This window comes from Hemitrygon akajei, chromosome 19 (assembly GCF_048418815.1).
Source record: "Hemitrygon akajei chromosome 19, sHemAka1.3, whole genome shotgun sequence".
In the NCBI taxonomy this organism is placed as follows: domain Eukaryota; kingdom Metazoa; phylum Chordata; class Chondrichthyes; order Myliobatiformes; family Dasyatidae; genus Hemitrygon; species Hemitrygon akajei.
The window spans coordinates 44624847-44649227 of NC_133142.1; the positions used below are offsets into that span (position 1 = coordinate 44624847).

The window sequence follows — 24381 nt, forward strand, 5'->3', positions numbered from 1 at the left end:
CAGTGGGACAAACCTACCCTGAACCCAGCTCAAGTGGTCCGTAAACTTCTCCCACATTACTTCTGTGCTTTCCCCTTTGAACATCTGTTTGAAATTTACTCTCGCTAGTTCCTGCCTCATCCCTTCAAAGTTAGCCCTTCCCCAGTTAAACACTTTACCATTTTGTCTGATTTTATCCCTGCCCATAGCTATGCTGAAGCTAAGGGAGTTGTGGTCACTCTCACCAAAATGCTCCCCCACCAAGAGGTCTGTCACCTGACCAGGTTCATTACCCAGAACTAGATCCAGTATAGCCTCTCCTTTCATCAGCCAGTCCACATACTATGTCAAGAATCCTTCTTGAACACACCTGAAAAATTCAGCCCCATCTATCCCCCTTGCACTCAGGAGGTGCCAGTCAATATGAGAGAAGTTGAAGTCACCCATAACTACTACCCTGTATTTTGTGCACCATTCTAAAATCTGCCTACTTATCTGCTCCTCAGTGTCCCAAGGGCTATTTGGGGGCCTACAGACTACTCCCAGCACAGTGATTGATCCCTTCCTATTTCTGACTTCCATCCAGACCGACTCTGTGGACACTCCTTCTGCAGCGTCCTCCCTTTCTATAGCCATGATACTACCCCTGACCAGCAATGCCACTCCCCCCCTTTTCTACCTCCCATCCTATTCCTTTTAAAACATCTGAACCCCAGGAACCTGCATCATCCAATCCTGCCCTTCCTCCAACCAAGTTTCAGTAACGGCCACAACATCATAGTTCCACGTACTAATCCATACTGTAAGTTCATCCTCCTTGTTCCTAATACTCCTAGCATTGAAATAGACACATTTCAACCCCTTTAACTGGCTACACTTATGTTTCATCCCCTGCCTTTCCTTCCTCATCAACTCAGAACTCTTAGCATTATGCCTTTGTCCTTCTACCTTAATCCCTGCACTCACATTCTGATTCCCACCCCCCTTGCCAAACTAGTTTAAACCCTCCCCAACAGCTCTATCAAACCTGCCTACCAGGATATTGGTCCCCCTGGGATTCAAGTGCAACCCGTCCTTTTTGTACAGGTCACACCCACCCCAAAAGAGGTCCCAATGATCCAGAAATCTGAATCCCTGCCCCCTACTCCATTCCCTCAGCCACACATTTATCCTCCACCTCACTCTATTCCTATTCTTACTGTTGCATGGCACAGGCAGTAATCCCGAGATTACTACCTTTGAGGTCCTGCTTTTCAACTTGCTTCCTAACTCCCTGTAGTCTTCTTTCAGGACCTCTTCCCTTTTCCTACCTATGTCATTGGTACCAATATGTACCACGACCTCTGGCTGTTCTTCCTCCCTTGGCAGGATATCTAGGACGCGATCAGAAACATCCCAGACCCTGGCACCTGGGAGGCAAACTACCATCCGAGTTTCTTTCCTTCATCCACAGAATCACCTGTCTGACCCCCTGACTATAGAGTCCTATATCACTACTGCCTTCCTCTTTCTTTCCCTACCCTTCTGAGCCACAGGGCCAGACTCTGTGCCAGAGGCACGGCCACTGTCGTTTTCCCCAGGTAAACTGCCCCCCCCCCCCCCAACAGTACTCAAACAGGAGTACTTATTGTCAAGAGGTACAGCCACAGGGGTACTCTCTAGTACCTGCCCCTTCCCCCTCCTAACCGTGACCCACCTGTCTGCCTCCTGTGGCCCCAGTGTGACCACCTGCCTGTAACTCCTCTCTATCAGCTCCTTACTCTCCCTGACCAGACGAAGGTCATTGAGCTGCATCTCCAGTTCCCTAACATGGTCCCTTAGGAGTTGCATCTCGATGCACTGGGTGCAGATGTGGCCGTCCGGGATGCCGGGAGACTCCAGGACCTCCCACATCTGACACCGAACACAGAAAACCGGCCTCACACACATACTGCTTCCTTTCGCAATCAACAACTGATCACAGTGTATTTCTACTAAAATATGGCACACACATTATGCTTCTTTGGACTTTGCAAATTTGATGTCCTTATTAAATTATAATCACTTAAAGATTTTTAGATAATGTCCACATCCTTCAGAGAGAGTGCTCGCTCCTGTCAAGGGAAATTTTGCACAAAACCAATCTCAAAGAACCCATATAAGACATTGTTTCATCATTTCTTACTTCTCAGGTAAGTAACTAGAACCTGGAAGGTACTATAGAAAAATCTGAGCCACAGACGATGCTGCAGTCCTCCTGAATCTCTTAATAAAGACTCTTATGCCTATGCCCTCTGATAAGCACACATACTGTATGTATGCTATATTTCCCATCTCTGTGCTATGTACGATATTGACTGATGGAATCCACATCAGGTACAGGATGGATGGCAAGCTGTTCAACCCACACAGGCTTCAGGCCTTTACTACAGTCAAAGAGATGGTGCTGAGAGACTTCCTATTTGCTGACAACTGTGTTCTCCACGCAAGCTCTGAGCCCGGCACGCAGAACATTATTGACAAATTTTCCAGTGCATGTGGCAACTTCAGTCTCACCATCAGCACCAAGAAGATGGAGGTCACGCACCAAGCAGCCCTAGGTCAACCCAACAGGGAGCCGTCCATCTCACTGAATGGCCGGCAGCTCCAGGCAGTCTACAAGTACACGTATCTTGGCAGCACCCTCTCAAGAGCAGTTCACATTGACGACGAGCTCAGCTGCAGGATTGCCAAGGTTAGTGCCAATTTTGGGAGACCACGTGACACTGTCTGGGGGCAAAGGGGAATTACTCTGAAGACCAAGCTGAAAGTCTACCGTGCTGTCATCCTACCCACCCTCCTCTACGCAAGCAAAATGTGGACTTTGTACATGAGACAGGCTTGTAGATTGAACCACTTATCATGTCTGCGGAAGATCATGAAACTCAATTGGCAAGACAAAATTCCTGACACGGAAGTGCTGTCTGCAGCAGACATGCCCACCATCTGCACATTGCTGACAAAACATCAAGTCAGATGGACAGGCCATGTTGTCAGGATGTCAGACGAGCACATCCCCAAGCAGTTGTTCTTTGAGAAACTGTCTTCAGGGAAACGCTCCCATGATGGTCAGCGAAAACGATTCAAGGACTCGCTCAAGGCCCTTGAGATCGATCACACTTCTTGGGAACATGCGGCCTTGAATCTCTCATTCTGGCAAAGCCTTCTCAATGAAAGTGCCACCAAAGCTGAAAGAATCACAACACTGAAGCAAAAAGCAAACAACGACAGTGGGAAGAACAAGCAGCAGGCACCTCGACTACAAAACCTTCACACACTTGCCCCATGTGTGAGAGGTACTTCCTAGCCTGATTGGATTCATCAGTCACGTCCAGATGCACAAATAACAAACACACCCATTCAAGGATGTCAGTGGTCCTCATTCGCTCACAATGGATGTGCACACACACACTTTAATTTTTTGTTCTAATCATCCTTATCAATCTTCTACCTTGTAAATCGGCTTATTATTGCCACATATAAGGAGGTACAGTGGAAAAATTTTGTTTTGCATTTCATCCTTATAGATCATTTCATCACATCAATATATCAAGGTCGGACAAGAGAATACCAACAACTGAATGCAGAATAACATGTTAGAGTTACAGGAAAGTACAGGTAGACATTTAGGTGCAAGGCAGTGACAAAGTAGATTGTGAGGTCGAGCCCATCTTATTGTTCAAGAGGTCCATTCAGTGGTTTTATAATAGCAGGAGAGTACCTGGTAAACTGTGCTTTTCAGGTTTTTGTCCGATGGAAGGGAGTCGAATACAGAATGTCTGGGGGAGAACAACAAATGTCTGAATTGGGAGCGGTCTTTGATTATGTTGGCTGCTTTCCCGAATAGCATGAAATGTAGATGGGAAAAATGGAGGTGGGCTAATTTTCATGATGTATTGAGCCGTGACCACAACTCTCCCCAGATTCTTGCTGTATCAGAGGTAATCCCTCTTGGCTCACAAAGGTGGTGTACAGCTGTCTGCTCTGCTCCTGGCATTTTTTCTGATAGGAGCAGAAAACGAAGATAGTTCCTCTTCCTTTTCTGAAGCCGCACTGACTTTCCGGGTGTTGACCTCTTTAAGATTGAGCATTTAGTCTGTCTAGCAGGACTCTGGATAAGATTTTCCCAGCTACTGAGAGGAAGTTCTGGGAATGCTCTGTGTGTTTGCTGGTGATGAGTGGACCACCTGAATTGTAGACCTCCACTGGTATAGCATCTGCTCCAGGAGCCTTTTCACTTGATAGCTGGCCTATTGCTATTGCTCACAACTTTAATACCCAATGTCCAATTCATAAGAAGTATGCCACATGTCTTCTTTACCACCTTATCTTCTTGTTTCGCCACTTTTGGGAAATATGGACTTGCAACCCGAGATCTCATTGTACACAATTTTGAGTCAACAAAAATTACAGCAATTATGAATAAAGCAATTACAGCATTATTACAGCAATGAGATTGAAAGTTTAATTTTTAATCAAAAGCATGGAAAGAAATTGTGTGTGAAACTATAATCTTGAAGCTGGGATTGACGACAGATGATAGAAAAAAATAATGATACTAGTAAGCAAAGGCTAAATTGAGAAAATTGGGGAATCAGTAGTTGCAAGGCAACTCTTCACGGGAAAACCTAAGTTCCATGACATTTAGTGACCTGAATTATTCTGATTTGCCTTAAGCTTTAGAAATAATCATATCTTTAAGTTTCAAGAAGAGATAAATGGAGCCAAAGTGCTTCTCTGGCTGCGTAACTTTTTGAAACCTGTTTCAGTCCCCAAAAGGATGTTGCAACCCAGTGGATTTTCTAAAAATAGAGCACTTAATATTTATAATACAAATCAATTATATTAATTTCTCCTGCAGTGAACTTGTTCCCTGAAGTATTTATCAATCTTTCTGATGTAATTACAATATCAAGTTCCTCACAGTACTAAATAAATTAAGGAATGTACAAGGAAATTCTATGCAGAATATTTCTCTGCAATTAGAATCAATTAGTAAGGGCGGCAGTGTGGAGATACATCTCTACCAAAGGAGGTGTTGGGTGCCGGAAGATCACCCTTGGGAAATGTGTAGCTCCTGCTTAGTCCCCCAGTCAGGGTCACGTGAAACCATGGGGGCAGGTGGTGGATGGTCATAGGAGCAGCTGGTGCTTATCACAAGTCCTGGTTCTGTGACCTCTAATACCAGGCAGGCAATCTCTGACAAGTGTTGATAATGGCTGGCATCATCCGACTTGCAAAGGCGCTGCCCAGAAGAAGGAAGTGGCAAACCACTTCTGTACAAAAATTACCAAGAACAATCATAGTCATAGAAAGACCATGATTGCCCACATGATATGATACACCACATTAATAAATATTCTTACAAATGTAGTAAGTCCATACAGCTTGAACTTGTGTAAAGTTTGCTTTAGTTTCATTGTTTTTTCACCTTTTGCCAAATGTTTGCACTTATATATTCCAAAAATGAAGATGAGGGTTATGAAGTGTCAAGTTCAAGGACTCAGAAAATCTAAAATACTGCATACCTAGGTTGCATGGTTTTGATAACAAATTTATGCACAGCTTTGAAGGATTATATGACATCAATATAGAAAATGTCAGAAAATAACTAGGAAAATGAAAGGGATTTAATTAGCTTTCATTGAAGAGAATGCATATGGGCTCCAGTGAAGAGGAAATTATGTGGATAGAATGGTTGAGGTTCTTTCCTTTGAAACAAAGGAATTTGTGAAGAGAATGGATGAAGATACTTTTAATAAGAAAGCATATAGGCTGATGAGATAGAGGAAACTGTTTCTATTGCCTGAATGGTTAATAATTAAAGGACATAAATAGGTATTTGGCAAAAGGACCAAAAGTAACTTGGAAACTTTTATCATGAAGGAATTTAATGTGCAAAGCACTGCAGTAGGACTGGAGCCAAATTCAACTGCAATAATAAAAGATTTTACATGGCTTCTGGGAGAAAGTGAATAAATGATAGCACTGGATTCTTCTTACATTGAACTGATGCAGAATTGTTAGGACGAAAAGGCCCCCTACTGTAACTATTCTACAATCATGTGATGTCTTTCTTTCTTGGGGGGAAAAATATTACACTTTCCCTTTATCCCAGACAAAGGTTCTGTTACTGTGTGTGGACTTCATTGCAGGCATCGTAACTGCGACATTTCCTACAATGTAATAATAACTACACATCAAATGCTTTTTGTTGGGTAGAAGCCATTTTGGGATGGCCAGACATCAGGAAAAGTGCTAAATAATTATTAGTTATTTTATTTAGAGATTGTCAATGGTAAGGTTAAAGATCCTAGTTGTCTTAGTCTTAATTTGAAATCTTTCTGGTCAATAAAAGGTACCAAGCAAGGATATGAATGTAACTAATTAAATTGCCAGTTAGTTACAATGAAATCTATCATTTACACAACCCCTATGAATCTCAAATGTGAGCATTTGCTAGTAGTATTGCATCCCTTAAATTAAAAGATTACCTACATTAATATCATTCACCTTGATGAGCAGAAAGATTTCAAACTAAATAGATTGATATTGATGCTGTCACTTAAGTAATTTGTCTTTATTTATCCAATACAGTAAAGAGAAAGAGGCAAAATTGAGACCTGAATGGCAACAGGATACTAAATATGCACATCGAATGGAGCGACTGTTTCTTTCAAGCCTGGCAGGAGGTAACTTCAAACTGGCAGTAATTCTACTATGTCTAATTGATGCGGAGCACAGTAATACTTGATGATTTTTTTCAGGAGAAAGGCAGTTACGCTAAGTACAGTTAATGATGGCCTTCTCTAAGACCATTTTAAATAAAAAGGAAATGAGAACTTGGATTCAATGGTTGTGTGGGAAATAGGATGAATTCTTAAATGATGTTTGCCAGTATCTGCTGACAGTTCCTCTTGCCCTGCTTCACCTAAAATGAGATTGCTTTATCTCATTCTCCATTAGACTTACTTGAAATTGAAAACATGTTAAATGTGGTACAATACACTTGGGTAGATTGAACTAACTTAATGAAGAACTTTAAAGAGCTCTAAGCAGCTCCAACCTATTGTAAAGATTTCAATTTGTATTTTATTCTGTGGTATTAAAAAAAAATCTTCTGCTAGCTTAAGGATTACTGTATCTAACATTGAAAAAGCTGGAGTAATATTAGAGTCAGTAACTGATGCACAGTCCAGGAAGCAAGATCTTGAATTCAGAAAAACACCAGATTATATAGTTGATATACAGGTTGATTACCACGTTTTGTGCCCAAGGCACACTCCTTTTGTGTAAAGTACAGGAATTAGTAATTAATTTATTCATCTCAGTTGTCAGGATGTGATATCGCTAATAAGGATACTTATCCCCTCATTGTCTTTCTGATGAAAGTTATTTCCACAGTACTGTTGAGGAGGGAGTTGCAGGATTTGAATCCAGTGATGGTGTATTACTTGGATGGAGCCATACAGGTGGTGATGGTTTCATGCCCGTGTCCTCAGATGTAAAGGTTGTGTATTTAAAAGGTGTTGTTAGAGTAACCTAGGCAAATAGCTGCAGTGCGTTCTGTAGCTGACTCATATTAGTCATTAGTAGGTGTGCAGTTAAAGGATTGAATACCAGGTCAAGCAGATTCCCTCATCCTGAATGGCGTCAAGCATATGAGCATATTTATAGTTGCATTCTTCTGACAAATAGAGACCTATTTCATCATGTTTATATTTGTCTTGTAGATTGGTGAAGAGACTTGGAGGTGTCACTTTATGAAGAGTGCACAACATGTGAACTGCTATTTGTGTGGCTAGTCCAGAGGACTTTCTGATTAATGATGAATCCTAAGGACTTGATAATGCCATTGAATGTCAAGGAGATGTGATAAGACTCAGTTGGTTATTAATTTGCACTCGTGACGTTCGAATATTAATTACCACTTCTAAGGGCATGTCTGAATTTTAGCTAGGTTTTGCTGTACACTGCTCTGTTTTTGAGGCATTGATAATAGAATTGAACACAATGTAATCACCAGTGACCATCCCTATTTCAAACCTTCTGATGGAAGAAAGGTTATTGAGGAAGCAATTGAAAATGTAATAGTTGACACTACAGTAAAGAATATGGGCTTAATCATATCGTCCCAAGTTTCAAATGAATTTATATGGTTTCACTTTCTCTGAAGTTTCCTCCAAAGTAAAAGAACTAATTCCCAGTATGTGTTTTCAAAGGATAAAATTGAGATTAAGTAAATTTGATACAGTTTGTGAAGGATAATAGATAATACTTTAGAAAGAGTTGTGTTAGAGTGATAAACTGAACCTTGTGATTGTCATTCCTTTTTTTAGGCTATGTTTAATATCTCACTGTGTTGGCGCGTGGCCGAGTGGTTAAGGCATTCATCTAGTGATCTGAAGGTCGCTAGTTCGAGCCTTGGCTGAGGCTGCGTGTGTGTCCTTGAGCAAGGCACTTAACCACTCATTGCTCTGCGACAACACTGGTGCCAAGCTGTATGGGCCCTAATGCCCTTCCCTTGGACAACACTGGTGGTGTGGAGAGGGGAGCTTGCAACTTGGGCAACTGCTGGTCTTCTATTAAAAGAAACCTTGCCCAGGCTTGCGCCCTGGAACTTTCCAAGGCGCAAATCCATGGTCTCTCGAGACTAACGGAGGCCTACACATACCATATCTCACTAGAGACAATGATGAAGATGCTACAGCTACCTCAGCATCAGTTGATTTAGGTGGGAAAAAGAATTTAGGTCCACTCTAGGTTGAGCAAGTGATTACCTATTAAGACTGTAAGATCATAAGACAGTAGACCACTCGGCCCATCGAGTCAGCACCACCATTTCATAATGGCTGATTTATTATCTTTCTCAACTCATTCTCCTGCCTTTTGTCTGTAACCTTTGATACCCCGTCAAGTCAAGAACCAGTCAACCTCCACTTTAAATATACTTAATGACTTAGCCACCACAACGTCTGTGACATTGAATTCCATAGATACACTCTAGCTAAAGAAATTCCTCCTCATCCCATGACCTTCTTTTAGCCACAGCTTGATGATGCCAATCTCCATAACTGCACTACAAGATCATCTGTTTTATTCTGTATACTGTGTGCCGTCGACTATAACTCATTTAGTCTTTTATCCATCACCCTTTTCAATTTTGCTATACTCACTTCATCTTACTGACTGTAATTTTGCCTTATCATCTGTCTGTACTTCTTCACAGTCTCTCTACACAATGCATCAACTAGTATACCAATTGCCCCATCATCAACCCTATCACTCTGGCTTCCATCCCCCTGCCAAATTAGTTTAAACCCTCCCCAACAGCTCTAGCAAACCTGCCCACAAGAATAGTGGTCCCCTTCGGGTTTGGGTGTAACCCATCCTCTTTATACAGGTCCACAGAAATGATCCAGAAATCTGAAGCTCTGCCCGCTGCACCAATTCTTCAGCTGTGTATTCGTTAACCAAATCATCCTATTCCTGTCCTGACTAGCTCTTGCTATTGGGAGAAATCCAGAGATTACTACCTTTGAGGTCTAATGATCCAGAAATCTGAAACTCTGTCCTGTGCACCAATTCTTCAGTTGTCTATTCATCTGCCAAATCATTCTATTCCTGCCCTGACTTGGACTTGGTATTGGGAGATATCCAGAGATTATTAACTTTGAGGTCCTGCTCTTCAGGCTGTTACATATCACCCTATGCTCTTTACCCCTCTCTCACTTTGTTATTGGTGCCAAATGTGTACCACAACCTCTGGCTGCCCACCCTCCCTCCTGAGGATTTTCTGCAGCCACTCTGAGACATCCTGGATCCTAGCAACTGGGAGGCAACACACCATCCTGGCTTCTCCTTCGCTGTCATGTAATCTGCTGTCCTGCCCCTAACTATCGAGTCTCCTATCACTATTGCTGTCTGACTTTGCCTTTTCCTGCTGAGCGTCAGGGCTGGCCAGCAGTAGGCAAAGAGCTGAGGAGAATGGCCACAGGAGAACCTTGCACTGACTGCTTACTCCCCTTAACTTCTCCTGGTGGCCACCCATCTATTAACTAAAGCCTGCAAATGTGACCAGTAAAAGTCTCGTCTATAAGGTGTTCAGTTTCCCAGATCCAACTCCAGTTCCTTGATCTTGTCAGTAGGACCTGAAGTTGGTTGCATTCCCCACAGTTATAGTCATTAGGGAGATTGTCAGGTACCCTGAAATCTCACATCTCACCGGAGGAGCATTCCACTGCCTGAACTACCATCCTGCCTACACTTGTTATGCCTCTAACTTCTCAAGCTTAAGCATAATGGAGGCATTATGCTTAATGACAATCCATGTGACCTCTGAGTGCAAAGGGAGTACTCACTAATTTTACATGCAATGAAATTTTCACACTACAATTACAGGAGTGTCATAAGAACTGGAATCACAATAACGCTCATATTAGTAATTCTATTAACATAGCTGTTTTCAGTATCATGGTGTTTAGTGCTAGAATCTACACAGTAGCTCATGTTAGAAACCTAGAGTCAACAATTTGTTTATCTGCTGAAGATGGCATTCTACCTATTCTAATGGTAGTTTTAATTTATATAATGGTTTCAAATGCAGCATTTCTTCCCATGGAAAATGGAAGAATGGAAAGGTTTATAATTTGTTCTGCTGGGTATCACATTTTTATGTCTTTAGTGTTATATTTATGGCTATTCTCTCTGAGTTCAAGTGAAGCAGAAAATGTTGTCTCCATGTCAGGCTGGAGGTTGCATTTATGTGCTATCTAATAGCTCACAAGAGTGCAAGATTATGAAACCAACAGCAATCTTAAAAAGCTGACTCTTCTCACATATTTTGTGCTCAACAGCAGGTGATAGTTCTGATTCTCATTAAGAGATGCATGAAAAGATAATTCATTAATTCCAACCTGATGCATCATCAGTGTGGCACAAGAATTTACCTCAGACTTGGTAGTTCTGAATGATTTTTCTCTGGCAAGGAAGGGAAATCTGGAACGAAAATCTGTGACTTTCCTCCTTCTGCATCTGCTAATGAGAACTGGAAATGTCACCTGCTGTTGAGCAAGAAATATGTGAAAAGCAACAACCCTTTAATTGTTAGATTCTCAACTTACATTGCTCTAAGCTGGACAAGTTACAAATATATCCCTTCAAAACAGTTCCAAGTACAGTTGATGCTGGCTAAGTTATAATTTCAATCTGAACAATTTATTGACAATCTAAATCAATAGGAAATGAGAATTCTGGGTTTTGCTCATTGATCTTTTGTTAATGATTAGCAGTGCAATGCAGCTATATCAGCTACCCATCCCTCCCCAGTGAGTTTTCATGATATAGCTATACCTGATATGAAAATGTGCTTGTTCAGAGAAAGCAACACAAGAGAAATTGAAGCAGGAGTAGATTATATGGTTCCTTATGCCTGCTCTATCATTCAATATGCTGGTTTTCTGTATCAAGCACTTTGCTGGCCTATTCCCACAAGTCCTAATGTCCTTGGTACCCAAGAAGGTGATCAGTTTTGGCCTTAAATGTACCACTGATTGACAGGTGCGCAGAATTCTACAAGTTCACAACCCACTCTGAGAACAAATTTCCGTTCAACGTAAATCCGAGTAGCTGACCTCTTACCCATTTACTATCTAAAGCCTACAAATGTGGCCAGTAAAAGTCTCATCTGTAAGGTGAACAGCTTCCCTCATGGTGCTGGGTACACCCAGCTCCAACTCCAGTTCCTTGATCTTGTCAGTAGGACCTGAAGCTGGTTGCATTTCCCACAGCTGTGGTCATTAGGGAGATTGTCAGGTACCCTGAAATCTCACATCTCACCGGAGGAGCATTCCACTGCCTTAACTACCATCCTGCATCCATGTTTAGATTGTCTCGCATGGGGAATTAGCTTCTCATGATCTTCCAAAATGATCTTTATTCTTTGTTCCACATGGTTTGCTGAATCCTTCAATGCTTGTCAGATTTCACTGTAATTCTTGGAGTACTAAATAATTATTCCTTTGACATTGTCTGTCCCTTATAAGTATGTACAGCTTCAACTGATTTTATTTGACAGAATAATTGAGAAGGAAGTGATCAATCCTTTTCCATAGACAAAGTGCTATGTGTTAATATCAGCCAGTTGATATAGCCATCCATAAATACCATTAGTCCTGAATATACTCAGTGAATTGATATGGCATAGAATGTAATCCTGCAACAGTCCTTAAATCTTTGCAGTTGCTGCATCGAATGTGATTTAATGACTGACCACCAAAGGTGAGATTCTATTCTTCGGTGCATGCATGGTCATGCCAAAAATAATTGTACTCAATTAATATAAATGGAAAAATGGCAGGCTGGGTAGTTTTATTACCCCAGCCTGTCAAGAGCATCAAAGCAGAATATTTTGCATATAATGTCCCAAATACTGTAGAAAATATGGATAGTTTAACTTGAATACATCATTTTAAGTTTACCACTTGTCCTGCTCTTTTTCTCTGCTCCTGCTTCAGATCCATGTACTTTGTTCTACCCCGTCAACATTTGCTGTGACACCAGTCTTGTCACATGAACTAACAGTAATGGGAGAACTTTGATCAATGAAACAAATTTACTGAGATCACTAGCCTTGAGTAGTCTGGCCATCGGCACAATTCCCAAATTACATTCGTACAAGCTTTTATCTAATGTTAATTTTCAGAGATATGCGAGTAAGTACATCAAAGATGATAAAATTTCAATATTTTATCTGTACCCAATTGAAAATTAATAAGCCACACAGTGTCAATGAAATATTGTATTTTATGTTGTTTGCCAAAAATAGTTCAGTTCCGAGATGATATTCCCACATTCCCAGGAGTACATGATTTTTTTGTGTTCTGGGGAGCATTTGATCATCTCGATCTATATTTAGTCTTTGAAACTTCAGTTGCATTCTTATCACAAGACTTGGAATTTATAGTTGCTGACGTCAATTTGCAAGGAGCTGAAGTTGCAAGCTGTGAATTTATGACCTCCATAAATAAAACATGACACAGTAGAAGGAGAAAACTGAAAAATAATAGGTGAAAATTGTAGGGCAGTTACATAACCCTGATGTTGAGAAAGCATGTATAAACTGTTCAAGCTTCAGGCTAGTAAGTCACACATAACTCCTTGGTTTGCTATTGGAAACTATTACATGTCTGGGATGATTAAAACACAGGTTAAAACAAATCACACTTCAATTCCACAGAGCTCCCGATGTGGCCATTTATACATTGGGGAGACCCGCCGCAGACTGGGAGACCGTTTCGCCGAACACCGGCACTCAGTCCTCCAGCAATGGCGGGATCTCCCTGTGGCCACACACTTCAATTCCACAGACCACTCCCACTCCGATATGTCTGTCCATGGCCTCCTCTTCCATCAAGATGAGGCTGCGCGCAGGTCGATGGAGCAATACCTTATCACCCGCCTAGGTAGCCTCCTTCCTGCCGGCATGAACATCCAACTCACTGACCTCCGTTGATACCCCTGCCCCCCACCCTTACCCCATCCCTATCTATAATTTTTGTCTGGTTCTCTTTCTCTCTCTTTTCCCCCCTCACCATAATCTCCCCCCAGCCCTACCTTTATTCTTTTATTCCCCCTAGCCTATTACCCTTCAGCCTATCACTTCCCAGTTCTCTACTTCATCCCTCCCCCAACTTCTTATCCCCCCTCGACCATCCCATGTTACCTCACTCCTGATGAAGGGTTTCGGCCCGAAATGTGGTCACTACCTCCTCCCATAGATGCTGTCTGGCCTGCTGAGTTCTGCCAGCATTTTGTGTTTTTATTTATTTCCAGCATCTGCAGATTCACTCGTGTTGCCTTAAAAGAAATAGGTAAAAATGGTACAATTGTTTGTACCATAGCCCTAACATTTTTTCTGACTCAATATATTTTCTAAAAATTTTTGTGTTAACCATATAACAATTGCAGCATGGAAGCAGGCCATCTCGGCCCTTCTAGTCCATGCTGAATGCTTACTCTCACCTAGTCCCACCGACCTGCACACAGCCCATAACCCTCCTTTCCTTTCCTGTCCATATACCTATCCAATTTTACTTTAAATGACAATATCGAACCTGTCTCTACCACTTCTACTGGAAGCTCATTCCACACAGCTACCACTCTATGAGTAAAGAGGTTCCCCCTCGTGTTACCCCTAAACTTTTGTCCCCTAACTCTCAACTCATATCCTCTTGTTTGAATCTCCCCTACTCTCAATGGAAAAAGCCTATCCATGTCAACTCTATCTATCCCCCTCATAATTTAAATACCTCTATTAAGTCCCCCCTCAACCCTCTACCTCCAAAGAATAAAGACCTAACTTGTTCAACCTTTCTCTGTAACTTAGGTGCTGAAACCCAGGTAACACTCTAGTAAATCTCCTCTGTACTCTGTCTGTTGTGTTCTATTGTGTTGATTTGATATTACAATGTACTTTGACTGAATTACTTATTTTATCAGTGCCTCAGAAAGGAAGTGGAATACTGGACTTCTTCATAAACATTTAAGCTGTAGTTTAATATGACCCTGACCTTTCTCTTAAAATATCCCTTTTTATATATGCCTGGTACAGCTACAAATCAGAGATGACACAGCCAATACTGAAAACAGGCAGAATGTAGTTGTGGTATTTTGCAGCTTATTAATTTTAATATACATTCCCTGTTACATAACATGATGACGCCTTTCATATTTTGACAACATTCTATAAATATTATGACCATTGTTATTTTGATTTTAACACTAATATTTTGTGAGAGAGTCATCTTAGCCAACGATATTCTCCTGAGAAGAAGAATTGCATATTAAAGAATGAAAAATATGGTTCAAGGAGAAACTCGTAATATCAGTGCTCCACAGTTCCCTTGCACTTACTAGCTAAAAGGTAACGCACAGAACAAAATGAATAATGCTTATCTGATTACTTTCTGTTTGATTACATGGTGGATTACAGTTAATCCACTCCCATTGGTGTGGATAAGCCCATTGACCAGCCCTCAAAAATTGTTATAGCATGCATGAGGCATTTAATGTCGCTTGTTGGAACTACATGGTAGAGTGACACCATATTATGCACCTCCCTTTTAAGCATGACCAGTACAAGTTCCATTTTACAAGTTAAGATCATTTAAAGGGACATTGGTGCCTATTTGAATTGTAGAAAGCCATTTGTTTAATAAAAAGATATTTATTTGCAGGATGTATATGAAGTAATTTTGCTCATATCTTCAGTGTTAACATAGGAGTCTTTTTATTGCCATCAATCCAGAAATTGTGTGATTAAGTTTTGATCACTGAATTTTAAAGGCCCCTTAGGATTTCAAAAGAGTTCACTTGAGAAATGATTCTTTTTTAATGTTTAATTGCTGCCCAAGTTTTTTCCTCTATTTAGCGATAATGGAATTGAATAAGGCAATATTCTTTTCTAGATAACTTATTTTCTAGCCTATTGCTCATTAACACTAAGAACTGCCTGAAGAGGAACCACTTTCCTATAGGCACAGCAATTAGCCACTGATGAGATGGTTGATGAGATCCAGATTTGCATGAATTTGCAGAATTGAGGAAAATAGTTCATTAAGAATGATAAAATTAGTATTATATTAACTCCCAGCAAAAAAATGGTTTTGAATTTTCTCTCTCTGCATCTGCACACTGACAAAAATCAGGAAGAGGTGAAGTGAGAAGACTTCCCTAATATTAATTTGGTACCTCCGAAGAGCAAAAGGTTTAGATGAAGCAGAATTTATTAGGTGTGCCCAGGAAGGATTCCCAAAACAACTTGTAAACAGGCCAACTAGAGGGGAGACTATACAGGATCTGGCACTTGACAATGAACCAGGTCAGGTGTCAGGCTCATCAGTAGATAAGCATTTTGGAGATAATGACTACAATTCCCTGACATGTATTATCACTTTGGACCAGGATAGGAGCAGATGGTATGAGGAAGTATTTAATAGGGGAAGGGGGAAATTATGCAAGAACTTGAGAACTCAGAGAAGGATAGTAGATGGAGCATATTATGTCTGAAGGTCTGTGATCAGTGGTGTTCTGCAGGATACAGGAATCTGTTCTGGGACTCCTGCTCTTTGTGTCTTTTATAAATGACTTGGATGAGGAACTAGTTGAGTGGTTTAGTAAGTTTGTAGATGGCACAATTTTTTATGGCATTGTGGCCAGTGTGGAGGGTTAATAGAAGGCAAATCTGGGCTGAGAAGTGGCAGATAGAGTTCAACCCAGAAAAGTGTGAAGTTATTCACTTTCAAAAGTCAAATTTGAAGGGTTAATGGCAGGATTCTTGGCAGTGTGGTAGAACAGTTGGAACTATGTGAACTATGGAGTTCACGTCCATAGATTCTTCAAAGTTGCCACCAAAGTTGATAGGGTTGTTAAGAATGTGTGTTTTGTGTTGGCCTTCATTAGCTGCGGATTGATCCTGGTTAATCAACACTTGGAATATTGTGTTCAGTTTTGGTTGCCTCATTATAGGAAGGATCTGTAAGCTTTAGAGAGGGTGTAGAGGAGATTTACCAGAATGCTGCCTGGACTAGAGAACATATCTGAAGAGGATAGGTTGAACGAGCTAGGGCTTTTTCAATGGAGCAAAAGAGGATGATGTGTGACTTGATAGAGTTGTACAGATGATAAAAGGCATAGATCAAGTAGAAAGCCAAGACTTTTTCTCAGGATGGAAATAGCTAATACAGGGGTGGCGGGGGGGGGGGGGGGGGTGGGGTGGGTTAGGATTTTAAGGTGATTTCAAGAAAGTATAGGGGAAATGTCAGTGGTAAGTTCTATACACTGAGTAGCGGGTGCGTGATAGAGGCAGATACATTAGGGGCATTTAAGAGATTCTTAAATAGGCGAGAATGATAGAAGAATGAAGGATTATATAGGAGGGAAGGATAGGATTGATCTTAGAATAGGTTAAAAGTTGGCACAACATCGAGGGCTGAATAGCCTATACTACGATGTAATGTTCTATGATCTGTGTTCTATTAACTCTCAAGCCTCCAGAGCTGACTTTTTTCCTTTGTAGTTTCCCCATTGTTCGTTGTGATGTACCACATTAGGCTGCTTGGTGCAAGTACCAAACAGGTCATTTTAGCGAATATCACATGAAGGTAGTTAATTTGCTACCTGCTTATCGATCTTTTGTGCGTCATCATGCCCTTGAGCTGACAGGTTGGTTTTCAGATCAATTGACCATTTCCTGGGAAAGATGAGAAAAAGGGATTAGGTGATATCTTCACATTATTTCTAGCAGACTGTCCCATTATGATTCATGGGAGGGCAACTGAATTCATGTCAGAAATCCATACGAGAATGGTAGGGAGAGCTAGATATTTCAGAGGAATAGGAAACAGCTGAAGCCTTTCATTTGTGCTGCACAAATAGATGCAGGCTGGTTTCCAGAAAACTGGCATCACTAAGTGTAGTTTCAGGACAATAGTATTAACTTTATGTTTCTTTTAAATTCTCATTAGCTTTAAAATTAGACCATGTTGTGGAGTCTAGCTGCAGTGAATGAATCTGTGTTCTGGTGTTTGGAGTGTATTGTACTTAATAATCTCTTATGGACAGCTTCTAAGTCGATTTAACATGTGGGCTGCTATCTGGCCTTGAATAATACTCAATCAGAGTTGTGCATTTCCTCCAGTTGATAGACTTTAATAACAAAGAACTCAAATTGAAATGGTTAACCATAATTTTTTTAATAGTATTTTGGGGCATTTGCTTAGACCCTGAGGCAAAGCATATGCTTAACTTATTTGCATTTATTGCAGTTAAGAAACTGATGCAAAAGATCTCTGAACGTAGAGGTCAGTTCCTCTGTGTTGTAAGATTTTCCTCCTTGCATAGCAAAAGTGTTCAATGTGACCATTTATACATATAGAGTACGACAGCCCATGCTAAACTGTTATTCTGCCTCATCCCATCAACCATATCCCTCTTATCTATGTACTTACCAAGAATTTACTTAAATGTTGTAATTGAAAGCACATGTACCACTTCCACTGGCAGCTTGTTCCACACTCTCACCGCAACTGAGTGAAGAAGTTCAACCTCAGATTCTTCTTAAATATTTCACCTTTTCACCCTTAAACCATAACCTCTAGTTCTAGACTCACCAATCCTCAGTGGAAAAAGCCTGCTTGCATTTACCCTGTCTATACTAATAATTATGTACACCTCTACCAGTTCTCTCTTCATTCCCCTATACTCCAGGGAATAAAGCCCTGACCTTTCCCTATAACTCAGGTTCTCAAGTCCTGGCAACAGCCTTGTAAATTTTCTCTGTTCTCTGTCAATCTTATTGTTATCTTTCCTGTAGATAGATGACCAAAACTGCACGCATTACTTCAAATTAGGCCACACTGTTGTCTTATATAATTTCAACATAACATCCCAACTCCCATAATCAACATTCAGATTTATGAAGGTCAATATGCCTTCTCTTTATGACCCTATCTACTTGCGATGTCATTCAATAACTTTAAATACATTCGAGATCTGTATACATTCAGAAATGATCAAGCAGCTGTTAATGGTATGAAAGCACAAGCAATTACAGATGCTGGTTTTGGAGAATTTAGCAGGTCAGGCAGTACCTATTGAGGGAAATGGGCAGTTGACATTTTGGATTGAGACCCTTCATCTGGGCTAAAGTCCATTTCTCTCCATAGATGATGCTTGCCCTCCTGAGTTCCTTCAGCAGTATGCTTGTTGCTATCACAATGATAGGTAGTTAGTTCAACATTTATCAGGTTTATTGAATTTTGTCAACTCATGCCTCAGTTGTCTCTGTTCTCCTTTCAGCATTGTGGTCTGAAATGTTCCTTTGTACTTTATCTGTATAGGGCCTGTAAACCCTCATATCAATCCTATTAATTATATCAAACATCAAACCTTATACATGATGGGCTTATCCAAAGGAAGCATTCCTTATCTCTACACACACTTACACTCTCACACTCTTACATTCATGCATTAATTTAGTCCAATTAACAATACCCAGAGCAATGTTCTTACAGATTATAACATTATGCAATAATGTGTTTACATGTGTATTATTGTGATAAAATTGTGCATATTACTGATGAAGGCTCTCGGCCCGAAATGTCGACTGTTTATTCCCATCCATAGATGCTGCCTGACTTGCTGAGTTCCTCCAGCATTTTATGTGTGTTGCTTAAAATTTCCAGTATCTGTAGAATTTCCTGTGTGCATTCGACTGGAGTCTGTAAGTACCTGTCAATTTATCCAGATAGCTGTTTAAATACATTATCTACAATAAAGTAACAGGGATAATGAATCTTCCTCTAACTTTTAAGACTTCTGAGTTGACTCCATCTCTGTTTTAATTCCTCAAATAAATCATCATGCAAAACTCTGTCCCCATCTGTCTCTTGTTGAATCTCTTTTACACCTAATTAGTCACCATTGCTACCTTGATTTTGCAGTAGCAACGAAGTGCCTAATTTAATCACAGACGATGTTGCTCACAAGAATCTTGTGATATTGCTAACCTGAAATTCCCCTTCTCTAATTCTCCACATTAATTACCCATCAGATGTCAGTTCAAATGTCCAGCAGTGTTGAGGCCATCACTGTGATGAAGTAAGTGTTGTAGAAATCTCATAAGCAGCAAACAAGGATGAAAAAATGTTTTTAGCTGATACTTGAAACATTAACAGCCATAAAATATAAATTGGAATATTTATATGAGAACACGATAGAGGCTGAATTATGATATTAAAATAAAATCCATTAGAATTTCAAATATTTATCAAAAGACACTGTTGGATTTTAGCAAGGCTTTTGACAAGGTACTGCATAGTAGGGTTGTCTGGAAGGTTAGATCATACGGGTTCCATAGAGAGCTAGCTAACTGGATTCCAAATCGGCTCAATGATAGGAAGTTGAGAGTGATGATGGAAGGTTGTTTCTCAGAATGAAAGCCATGTAACTGGTAATACATTATAGAGATTAGAGCTGGGACCTTTGTTGTTTGTTATTTATGGAAACAATTTAGATGAGCATGTACAGGACAATGCGAGGATGTTTACAAATGATTATACAGCTGATGGTATTGTGGAAGTTATAAAAAATTATAGGGAATTGTGATCAGCTAACTTCTGCTTTCCACTTATATGCCTAGTCACCATTGCTACTTTGATTTGACAATCACAAAAAAGTGCTCATCTTTACCACACATGGACCTGCTCACCAGAATCCTATGACATTGCTGGCCTGAAGTTCTCCTTTACATTGGTGTATTCCTTTTACCAAGTTGCATAGCCATGCACTTCCCTACACAGTACTACGGAGGCTTCTGTTAGTCTCGATAGATCATGGATTTGGAAAGTTTCCAGGGCGCAAGCCTGGGCAAGGTTTTTTTTTAATGAAAGACTGGCAGTCGCCCAAGCTGCAAGCTCCTCTCTCCATGCCACTAGTGTTGTCCAAGGGAAGGGCATTAGGACCCATACAGCTTGGCACCAGTGCTACCACAGAGCAATGAATGGTTAAGTGCCTTGCTCAAGGACACATACACAGCCTTAGCCAAGGCTCGAACTAGTGACCTTCAGATCACTAGACGAACACCTTAACCACTTGGCCACATGCCAACACAGAATACTACACTACACTAATGTCAGGTAAAATTGGAGAGTGGTATTGATTAAATGTGGGGAGAGCAAAATGCATTTGGGTATGACAAGTATAAAACTGGGTGACTGATGGTTGGTGCAGACTCAGTAGTCTGAAAGGCTAAATAATTGAATGTCCCTTTTTCTTCTGATACGCCTGTTGAAGAACCCCTAGTCAGATGGAGTGGAGCGAGTGACAGATGCACTAGCATTTGTTGCTCTGTCACTCTGCTCGTTCTTGACTCACAATGGATTGATATAAGCCTGGGACGTGCTTGCCTGCATGTGTCTGAACACCCACTGTTCCCTTCAGAGACACCAGCCACGGGCAGCTCAGTTCAGTGCAGCACCATCAGGGCACTTCAAAGGAGAGAAATTCATGCATATTTCAAATCCACTTAGAAGGAGGGAGCAAAACAGTGCAGCTTGTGGAGGGGCAATGAGTGACCACCATCACCTCAAGGATTTGTTGTAAAATTAATCAGCTACATGTATGCCATAGCTGCCTGCTTTATGGTATGTTCACAGCAAATGCTCACAGTTTTGTTGATATTGACAGGATTTTTTCTGATGATGAGCAAGGTAGGCTGATCTTCAGAATGGTTGACCATATCTCCTCCATTTGTCATTGTGACCCACCCCACTGCTGGCTTTGAATGTACCAGCCTAATGACATGCACCTAATAGTAATAAATGTTTTTTTCCTCTGAAGTGGCTTCTTGTTGGTTTTTTTAATGTTCTTCCATTGGCTTATGTCAGCCTTTATGTACATGTTGCTGATACCTATCTCCCTCTGCTCTCATTCTGTTAGTCAAAGGAGGCATGTACTTCCCTTTTCTTGACCTGAAAGCAACAGCCACTTTATTATGACACAGTTTGAAGGAACACAGTCATTCTCTGGTACCATTTTTGCAGATGCTGATTTTGACAGAGCATACCTGGAAGACATAAATATCACAAGGGAACATAATTCTGTCTGTAATCAGCATTCAGATTATATGCTGTCTTTTCCAGTAGAAGTAGGTTTATCTTTATCTAGAATCATATTTACCTGATTTTTTTTCAGTAATTCCAAATGATTTTATTGATATCTACTTAAAATCAACAACTGAGCAGAAATGTGGTCAAAACTACCAGTTTTTTGGTAAAACCAACGTTCAGTGTCGTAGATGCAGGTTCTTTCCCTTTGCGATCAGTTTTCTGAATGGTCCATGAACACTACATCACACTTCCTCTTTCACACTATCTATCTGCTTATCTACTATTGGAATTAATAATTATTTTTTCTGTACTGTGCCACAAAGCAACAAATTTCATGACATATGTTAGTGATACTGAGATGATGAGTATTCTTGTAAACTCAACAGACATCCAGAATGATGACCAATCAGTATAATCTTATCATTATTAAAGCATTTCGAAAGAGGCTTCCAGTTTAACATGCTCTGTTGAAGGTGAGCGATTGCCAACTGGAAGTTAACAAAACAAGGAATACAACAAAATACTTTATTAATAACAATTTTTCTGTTAAAAAATTATGGTAAATATGGTAAATGATCACCGCAAACAATGAAGAGGTGAGAGAAGATGTGGCTGAGTCGAGGGTCTAAGCATGTGGGTGCGAGGTGAAGCTGGAGTGAGGTTGAGACATATTGAGGCAAAGTTGAGAGCGGAGTGGAGGACAGGAAGATCTGAAGCCTGTCCAAATGAACCGAGAGTGAGGTTTGATCAATCTAAGCACTGTACTGATTTGGGAAGGCCAGGTATAGGCTAAAATGTAGTGGTTAGGTCCAGGCCCAGAGTGTATCAATACGACGGAACCCAGGTCTTAGAGCAAACAATGGCCTGATGTTTGGATGATTTAAACGCTGGACCAAATGTATTGAAAGGCAGTGTGTTGGGACCAGAGGTGAGAGTCAGGCGTGTTTTGTTCGTTGATCCGCGATGTTTACTCAGCTCTGCGCTGCACTGAGCTATGGCTGTGGCCTGCTCCAGCTGCTCTGAGGACTCACTTTCATTCTAAATGCTATTTGCTTACTTTTATTGTTTGCATGATTTGTTGTTTTTTTTCTCTCTGCACATTGGGTGTCGGTCTTTTTTATGCGTTTGTTTGGGTTTCTCTGTCTTGTGGCTGCCTGTAAGGGGATGAATCTCAATGTTATATAATATATACATATTTTGATAATATACCTTGAACAACAGCTAAACTGTAGACATCCCAAAAATATGCAGTATCTAATTATTTATTAAAATAATTTGTAATGTTGTAACATTCTGTAAATTGATGCTATCATGAAACTTTTAAATATAATTGTGGGGAAGTGCCACAGGAATATAATATATAATAAGAGTGAATATAGTACATATAGAACAGTGAATATAGAATATAGAAAAAAAGTGCAGAAACAGTCTTCTTGTCTGTGCCGACCACAATGTCAGCCTAAACTTTTCCTGTCTACCTGCATATTGCCTGTATAATGCATAAATGCCTCTTAAATATCTCTATTGTATATTTTATTAAGAAGTTCTATAGAGATCCAAAGAGTAACATAATTATCTTTGATGAACAGAAAAGCAAAAAAAAAAACCCTGCAGATGATGGAACACTGAATTAGAGTTATGGAGTTCAGTGATAGCATTACAATAGTGGAATAAGCCTCCATCTGATCATATGTATGCCAAACTTTTTGCCCACATTCGCTCATCTCATTTGCCATTAGGCCCATGCCATTTTGTATCTTGACTATTTAAATACCTGTCTATATGTCCCTTAAACATAATAATTGTATCTGATTATTGTATCTCTGGATGTTAACCACTCTTGCAATACTCTACCCCATCAAATCTTCATTAAAATAACTTCCTCTCATCTTAACACTATGCCCCTTTGTTCACAAAAAAACCCACTGATATGTTGCAAGTATTCTGCACTTGATGTGACCTTCAACTTGGAACAATAAGCCTTGTTTCTTTTATCACAGTTGCTTCCTGACATTTCTGGTGTTTTCTGTTTTTATTGTAAAAGAATGACATTGCCTTCTGTGTTATGACTGCAACAGAATAAAATTTCCCGAACCCTGCCAATCTGAATGAATAGATGAGGACCAATGCCTGTTAGTTGCTGATTAAAGGCATATTGGGGAAAACAAAGTAAGTATTCTTTCAAAAGTCACAACCAAAGAAAGGGCACAGTGAAAGCACTAGTATGTGGCCTGTGGTAGTGGGATGCTGAAGCTACAGAATTCCCGTTTGTATCCATGTTTCTCTATCTGCATCATAAAAGCCCTCTGTTTACCATGATTTTTAAAATACCAAACTCCCAAACTGATGGAAAGTCAATCAAAGTAGATCACTGTTATAAATTCTCAAATGATAGCACAGACCAACTGTTAGAAGTTGGTATAGTTTGCTTGACTATCCTTTTGGGTGTAAGAATGTTTCGCACAGTAGAAAAACAAACAACAGGTGTCTGTGATCTCACTAAATACTCTAATTCTTACTCCAGTTAAAGGAAGATCCAATGTTACCAAAAAAAACAGACACACTTGACGACCACAGCTTAAATTCCCATTCTGCTCAGTTAGCTCTTTCAGCTGAGACAGCACAAGCAGACTCAATGGGCCAAGTGGCCTAACTCTGCTCCTATGTCTTGTGCTTTTAAGTTCAAGGTTTGAACTACCTGAATTCTAGGTGCATT

At 40.3% G+C, this 24381-nt stretch overlaps 1 protein-coding gene across 1 annotated transcript in view; it reads left to right on the plus strand.

The window, feature by feature from the left end:
* LOC140741900 (protein bassoon-like) overlaps positions 1-24381 on the plus strand; it is a 473005-nt gene that overhangs the window by 325090 nt on the left and 123534 nt on the right. Inside the window, 1 exon segment of the mRNA XM_073072438.1 lies at positions 6595-6689. The gene's annotated coding sequence lies outside the window, so the exon portion shown is untranslated.